Raw genomic sequence first — 8,828 nt, 5'->3', positions numbered from 1 at the left:
CAGAGCCGCGGCGGCAAAGTGCAGAGGGAGGCAGCCTCGCCAACTTCCGGGTCGCCTCGGACGGAAGGAGCGGACCAGAGGAGACCAGGGAGGCGTCGCCCGCCCGGACCGGCCTTCCGCCGGCTGAAGAAGAGCCTTTGGATCAGGGACTGCAGGTGGAGATCCCTGCCTTGTGTGGGTTGGACTAGATGACCCTGGGTCCCCTTACAACTCTGCGATTGTATGATGTGTTTATGTGTATGTATGAAGCATAGGAATATATGAAATATTCTTTCAATATTTACTTGCATTTGCTCTCTCGTTTTCCTTATTTTTATTTGTAAACTGCACTGAGTCCCCATCAGGGGAAAAAATAACAAATAAATAATCCTAGCAGTCTCTAACCCGACCCCAAAGGAAAAGGGGGAAAAGTGAGCAGCATGTTTTCCTGCTTTTTCTAACATATCTTTTTTCATGGGGGGGGGGGATACATTTCAAAACTGAAACACTAAAAAAGTGTGGCAGGTCTGCCGGCATGTGAATGGTGTAGAAGGCTTCTGCATGCAGGGGGCAGTTTCAGCAGATTGAGCTCTGCTACTGAGAATCTATTTTGTATGGGGACAGGGTGGACGGACACCTGCTTCAGTCCAGCCTCTAATCTAATTTATATGAGGTTCATAATTGGTACTTTTTGCTACTGCTGACACAGCAAAGTTATCGGTCTCTGCAGCCACAGCTGGCACTGTGATTCTCCAGCTCACCTCACCCCCAGAGGCACACTCCATTGTCTCTCAGGACAGTCTTATGCCAGCAACTGGTTTGAGATGAATTTCCAGTTTTATTAACAGTAAATTATTTCTAAATATATAAAAATTAGCACATATAAACCTTGCTCATTTTGGTGATGCATGAGTAGCCACTTTAGCAGATAAACTCCAAACCAGCAACAAGGCCCCTGCTCTCCCTTTCTTACAGTTCCTTCTTTTGAACCAAGAATTCCCTCAAAACAAAAACAAAATTCCAATTGGAAATATGCCAAATTGAGATATCGTCTGCTAGCGCTCCCGCTAGCAGAGATAATTAAGTAGTAATGAGAGGTGGTCAGGAGAGAAGTCCCCTTTGAACTAAATGGGGTGTTGAAGGGCACAGCCTCAGATGTTCTGAAGAAGACAACCATCATCATGGGGAGGGAGAAACATCTACAGTGAGGCAAATATACTGCACCAACTGGAAAGAAACACACAGAGGCGAAAAGGCTGCAGGTGGTTAAAAGAAGTATCAGATAACAGGCAGAGCCCTTTCAAGCTTAAATAATTTATTGCCTGGGAAGATTAAAATGGACTGGAATTGCATATAACTTATTTTTTACATCTTTTGTAAATCTTTGTTTCTTTGTGCTGAGCTGATGAAAAACGAAATTGGGAATTTCTTACAGTCTCACATGATGCAGGGAAGCGAAGACAGCCTTAAATCATGGCTACACAAAAAACATCCCTGATCTTTGAACTCATGCAAGACCTGTTTAAAATGCAGTTAATGGACTTAAAAGGAGATGGTTAAGGAGATTGGGCTACAGATAAGAATGGGAGATGCAGAACCTGCAGACAGTGAACAGGAAGTAGCTGAGGAAACAGATTTATGGCTGCTGGAAAGGTGGGAGCTGATGATGGAATCTGCAGCAAGAAGAGCATAAGACAGATCAAAGCATAGTTGTTTTTTACATTGAATGTGCTTTCAAAGCTGTGTCTGATGAGATTTGTGGAATAATGAATATACAAACAGAAAAAGTCTCCCATCTGCTAGAGACTAAAATGATCAAAAGATTGAAAAAAAGAAAAATGACAATGCTTTAATAATTTTACAGCCAAACAAATACGGATTACTATGTTTCTGAGCTTCGTTGGAACCAATGAAGAGAAACTTGCCACAAGGAACTGGGAAAATATTATTTTGGACATTTGAAGGTAACAGTAGTTAATGAAGAGCTACATTGAGAAAAGAAGAATTTTGGATGCCTGAGACGAAAATTTGGGATTACAATCTTTTTTAAAAAAATTAACAATTTCAACATAACAAATTATCAAAACAAATAATCTCCATTATTCCCACCTCCCACCTCCCCAGCAAACCCTCCCAGTTCATTTTGTTGTCTTCTTAAATAATTTATAAAAGGCTCCCATTCTTCTTTAAAGTCACAGCTGTCCTTGTCTTGCAATTTGCATGTCAATTTCGCCATTTCTGCATAGTTCATCAATTTCTCTTGCGACTGTTCTTTTGTCGGGGTTTCCTCATTCTTCCATCCTTGTGCAATCAAGACTCTTGCCGCTGTTGTAGCATACATAAATATATATTTTTTTATTTTCCTTGGCAGTTCTTGTCCTACAATCCCTAACAGAAATGCTTCTGGTTTTTTTTTTATAAATGTCATTTTAAACATTATCTTCAACTCATTGTATATCATTTTCCAATTTTTTAAAATTTCTCTGCAGTCCCTCCTCATATGGTAGAAGGTCCCTTCCTTTGATTTACATTTCCAACATATGTTTGACCCAGTTTTATACATTTTTGCTATCTGTACTAGTGTTATATACCATCTATACATCATTTTCATATAATTTTCTTTCAGAAGAGAACAATCTGTAAATTTTAAATCTGTTTTCCACAGTTTTTCCCAATCTTCAAATTGTATGTTATGTCCTATATCTTGTGCCCATTTGATCATGACCGATCTCACCTCCTCATCATTTGTTTCCCATTCTAGCAGAATACTATATGCACCCTTCAGCAACTTCACTTTCCCTTCTATTACTTCCTTTTGAAATCTAGAAGTGGTGTAACTAAATCCTTTCTTGTTATCTTCTTTATACATCTCATGTAATTGCCTATAATGTAACCAACTCTGAAAATGATCTTTTATTTCCTCATACTCTTTTGAAAATTTGTGATTAGCAGAATGGAAAAAAGGTGGATATTTCTAGAGTGCATATGTTAAATATTTTGAATAATTGATATACAAATAATTGGCAGATGGAAAAGTGGAAGCCTATTTTTTTCTTTTAATTTCCTCCCTCCCTCCCTCTCCTTTACTTTGTTTTACGATTGTTAATATTTGATAGCACTCTATTAACTTGGTTCTTATATGTTTTGGTTTCTGAAGATTTATATTTGGGATAAATGAAGATATACCTGCAGAGAGGTGATGGATCGAAGAGAGGCTATGTGAGAGACAGGCCAGAATGAATTTTCCTCAGGGTGTGAGGCTAAGGAAGGGGGAAGTGCTCCCTGCTGAGAGCTGGGAAAACTCACTTCCTTGTCTGTGGATTGAAGATTCAGCTATAATTATGATGGAGGACTATATACACATAATTCTGTGCTTTATTATGTGTCTTTTCTTGTTCTTCTCTCTCATCTCTTTGATTCTATTTGTTCTAGATAATATTTTATTGTATTGTGAAAACTAATAAAAATCTTTGTGGGGGGAAAAAGAATTCCCTCAAAACAGAGCTCTGTCTTCTGCAAAACAGGATACCTGGCCACCCTAGCTGCTGCCCAGTCACATTCAGTTTACCCTGGTTTCTATGAGCAGGCCATCCAGAAGGCTGGAGGGGGGGGTGTCCCTCTTTAAAGACAGCTGCCACCTGTCCATGTGATGATGGGTTCACCACTCTCGGTCCAACTTCTCTTCAGTTAGCTTTCACCAGCCAGGAAAGGCAAAGTTCCAGGCAATGCGGTTGAATACATTTGTGCAAGTATCCTGTCCACATCATCAGGCTGCATTAACTAGAAACGGCCCCATAACACTGGACCACGCACTGCATTAGACACCTTGGCTGGATTTACTGTAATAGCAGCATCTTAAGGCACTATAGGGTCAAACAATTTTCCTCAGAATGCCTTGCAAGCTGCTTGCAAATCATCACCATGTGCTCCTGGTGCCCATCATTTCCAGACCACTTGCAACAACTCTGCCTAGACAACTCCTTGGTGATACATGCTATGCTTCCTTCACTGCCTCCTTAGCTTAATTTGTATACAGCCCTTCATACATGGATCTCAGGGCAGTTCACAGCATAAAAACATGATAAAACCAAAAATACGTAATAAAAAATCAACAAAACACAATAGTAACTCCCCTCCCCACGCCCCATTGAGGTGCTAAAGATGTGGGATATAGGGGTGATGAAAGCTTAGGAACACTTCTGTTCCTCTTTTATTGAGATTTTGCTGTTATGTTGTTTTGATTATTTTGTACATTTTCTTCTATTAACAGGGGAGAGATTTGAGCTGAAAAGCAGCACAGTATATAAAAACCCCATAATAATAATGTTCCAATAGATATCAAATTTTAATAGGTCACAAAAAAACTCAAATTCAGTGAGGCATTCTAGAAAACCCATTGATTTTTCAAAGCAACTGCTAATAACATATCTGTTATTTCAGACTGGGTTTCATGTGAGTTTAGAAAATATAAAACATACTGACATTTTATGTATCTTGAGAATTTTTGCTCAGAATCATTTATTTTTCTGATCTAGTAGTATCATCAAAATATGACTGTATGTAATTATGCAGGCGAGTTGACAGTGGCACAAAGTTTGGTTTATAAGTTGTCGTCATGTTGAAAGTAAAGCCTTTCTCTGCTGTTCTAAACAAAACAACTTTCCTCCGTCCATCTTCTGAAACATATTTGGTCAATCCAGTTGCATTCTCTAAATGCAGAAAAAAGAAAAGAAAAGGCAAAAGTCCCACTTAGAGTTCCTAAGAGAAAAAACTATTTGTTTTTTGCTATTTATCATTTTTTGAAGCATCGTGATGGATGAGACAATATATTTAAAAAATGAATGGATTATTTTACAAATATTTAACTTACACAAGAACACTTCAAAGTGCATTGCCAAAGCACTAATGACTGCTGCCATCAAGTTCTGCACAAAAACCTTACTTTGAAATATAGGGAGTTATCACTAAGTTGGTCCCAGACAATAAACAATTCAAAAATAAATAATTCAAGCGCATTTAATTTGACACCCAATGGGCAGATGTTCTGCACAACTTCAGAGCTTGCAGACCTTTACCTTCAGGTGTACCCCGCCCCCTGCCCCAGTCAAACAGCTTTGGGAAGCTGCTTCTCCTGTTATTGAAGAAAGCATTAGGATATTTACAACATCAATATTTGAAGAAAGCAAAGCACCTACGGGTCTCCAGATGTTGCTGGACTGCAACTACCGTCAAGGGCGCTAACCTGAATAAAATATTGGGGGCTCCGGGTAAGCCCTGCCCCACATAATTGGGACCTCAACTCTACAATCTTATTATTCTAAGATTGGAAAACGGGGCGGGGGGAATAAGGGCTTTTAGAAAGCGGGGGGGGGGCGCTTCTTTTGGTGGGAAGAGGAAGGGGATAAAAAGAAAAGGGGCACTCTACACATGCTCAGAGACGCTCCAGGGGCAAGCAGCCCCCGTCCCCCTACGAAGGCGAAGGCTCCTACCGAGCACCCGCTCCTCCTCGGTCTTCTCCCTCTCCTCCTTCGCCTCCTTCTCCTTCGCCACGCGGGAATACGTGTAGATGTAGATGGAACCCAGGATGGTCCACACGCCGAAGGTGTACACCATGGCGGGCCGGCTGCTCACGGCCTTCCAGGCCTGCCACAGATTCATCCTGCGCGACCTCTTCTGCTTGGGGGGCAGGGGGAGGACCAGGCCCGCGCTCCCCGCTACGCACTTCCGCTCCCACTTCCTGTCCTTTCCTTCGCCAGTCTGGCCTCCCTCGCTCGTTGGTCCCTCGGACTTGACTCCGCCCCTTCGCGTGCCGGGCGAAATGCTTCATTCCCATTGGCCGCGCCTGGAGCCAATGGCTCGCCTTTCCCTGCGACCCGGGCGCGGACGAGATGATGGTCGGATGATTCTTTGAGCGCCAGGGATCATATTTTTTCTTTTATATCGTCCTTTATCCGAAAATTCCAAGGCGGTTCCCAGCATAAAATACAGAATGAAACCGCAAAGTACATAATAAAAGCACAAAGCAACCAAACCAGTAACTCCTCCTGCTCCAAATGCACTTGAAAGGACACAGCGGCGCCTCTGAAGGCTCGTTGTATTTTAAATAAACCTATTGACGGGGTTGCGCGGGGGATTTTTTGGTTGTAAGCCGTTTTGGGTTGCCTTGGGCAAGAGAAAAAGCGGCCAACGAATTTATTAGTAGTAATAAACTTCGGGGCCGAATCTTTTAATGGCAGCTGCGGCCCCAAATGGTAGAAGCAAAAACAAAAGAAAACCGGAGCCCCTTCAGATAAGGGTCTCGTTTCCTGGGGAGAATATAGCTGTCAGGGAATAAAAGTTCTAAAAGCGTTTCTAAGAAAACTGATACAAATGTCCGCACCTAAAGTAGATTAAAGGACCCCGTCACAGCTGCCACCACACCCATGTTGCATGGTAGGCTGCTGTGGTTGGAGGAGGCGCATTTTAAAATACCCCTGCGTTTACGTAGCCTACTGTTTTTATTACAGGCAGTGGCAGTCCATCACATTTCAGCGCCACACACTGTTGTTTCCACCCCACTTAAGCCTCACTTATTGGGGTCATGCGAAAACATCTGGGTTAGGGTGGGCCCTCACAGGGCTCTTGCAAGACTTGCCAGCTGCTGCCACATCTTACTTCTCTGCTGCTGCTGCTGCTGCAGGTGCTGTCCACCCACCCCGCTGCTGGAGAAGTGAGAAGCAGCTGCAGAAGCAGCTTTGGGGTTCCAGCAAGATCTTGCGGGGCTCTACAAGATCTCACTGGAAGCCACAGCTGTTGCTTCTTGCTTCTGTTGAGGTAAGGTGGGAACAGGTGGGGCACCCATGGGGTGCTGCCCCTGGAATTTTGCTGCCCAAGGCAGCTGCCTCAGTCTGCCTCATGGACAGGCTGGCCATATTACAGGTGTGTACCGGGGTCAAGACAGCTCAAACAAACTTACAGTGGAGGAAAGTGTTTTGCAGCAAACTGTGGAGTCAGTGTCAGAGGACTGTGAAAGCCGCTGAGGAGAGAGAGGATCAACAACAGTGCAATCTTAACCAGTCTATTCAGAAAAAAGTCAATGGGGTTTCTCTTAAGGCAGCAATCCTCACTCAAGTTGCTTCTTTGTGTAGCCAGTTTTGGGACTGAAATGCTAACAAGCAGCTGCCTCCCAATCAAGTAAATAAATAAAAATACTTAACAGACAATACTTATCAATTGTGTTGAAGATAACTCGGTCCTGCCCCCCTAAAATAAATCCTGGCTATGATTGTGCCCACCCCCTTTTTTCTTCTTTCACTCCCAAGTAGGAAATCAGTTGGGTTACACAAGATTGTGCAGTTGGGTTGAGCAACAACAGCTTTCAAGGACAAGTCTATTCTCCCCCACTCCCTTAAAATACATACACAAGTGATGCAGTTTGAACTTTAGGGTTGTTGAGTAATCACAAATCACTCCCTCACATTGTCATTCTGGCAGCAGTTCTAGGAGAACGTGGGGCAGGAGAAGGTTAGTGTCTACTGACACGTCTGTTGCCTGAGCAGCCCCTTTTTCCGCTGCATCCTGCACACCAGCCAGTGTGGGGTAGTGGTTAAGAGTGGTAGACTCGTAATCTGGTGAACCGGGCTCGCTTCCCCACTCCTCCACATGCAGCTGCTGGGTGACCTTGGGCTAGTCATACTTCTTTGAAGTCTCTCAGTGCCACTCACCTCACAGAGGGTTTGTTGTGGGGGAGGAAGGGAAAGGAGAATGTTAGCCGCTTTGAGACTCCTTCAGGTAGTGATAAAGTGGGATATCAAATCCAAACTCCTCCTCCTCTTCTTTTCAGAGTGCCCAGACTCTCCCTCCTCCCAAGCCCTGGCTCCTGCCTTGTGGGTGGCATGACAACCCATAAATTGCTGGTCCCCTCTCCTGGGTCCCCTGCCTTTGCCACACACACTTCAGAGCCCTGCCAGTCCCTGACACCTGTCCTGAAAGTTCAGACTCAAGGAGAAATTATTTGGAATATCTGAACCTAATTCCTCCCAACATTCCCATTAAAGTTCAGACATGCCTTAAGTGTGAATGCTTGAACAATTATAAGAAAATTGATTAAATATGATACTGAACAAAACTAACATAAAAAACCTCACCACATAGGAGCTCAGGAATGACAATTTTGCACTCAGTAGTGACTCTTAACGAAGGGTCGGAACACAGAAGAAAAGGTATCATCAGTTCCATCCACGGAGTAATTTACTGCCTTATTCAGAAAGTCCAGTAGGAACCTGTCAGTTTTAGGGGTGATAACTGTAGACAATTTGCTGCCCTTTAGTAGTATTTGAAAATCTTTTGACTGCGGAAGGTGCCTAACTGTAGGGCTAGCCTTGCCCCTGTACCAGGTTTTTAAAGTTCCTACGTTTAGGGGAATCTTTTCATATTGATTTGTCAGCCAATAGATTCTGTGGAGGAATCCAGGGCCCATTCTAAACAATACAGTTTGTATGGGGTGCTAGTCAGCCAGACTTACAGGACCTAACACTCTCTAATTGTATATTTCAGGGGGAAACTGGTAGCTGTAGAGAAAATAGTTGTCAGTTGCTTTCCTTGCTATTACTAAACTTTTCATCAAGTTTAGTAATAGCAAGGAATTCATTTTCCAGAATTCATTGGAGCATTGTCAGAACACCCCTCCCCCTCAAAAAGGGAAAGCAAGCAAGCGCTGCACACTTTCCATAGATCACTGAATTACAGATTGCCATTGGCTTTTCTAGTGGAGATATTGTAGATGGATGTGAAGCACCATTTTAAAATAGGAGGTGCAGCTTCCATTCTGGTAACGAACAGGCAAGTGCATACTTGAATCACAAAAACTA

The sequence above is a fragment of the Podarcis liolepis genome (assembly GCF_965112155.1).
Source record: "Podarcis liolepis genome assembly, chromosome: 8".
NCBI lineage: Eukaryota > Metazoa > Chordata > Lepidosauria > Squamata > Lacertidae > Podarcis > Podarcis liolepis.
This window is presented reverse-complemented; position numbering follows the sequence as displayed.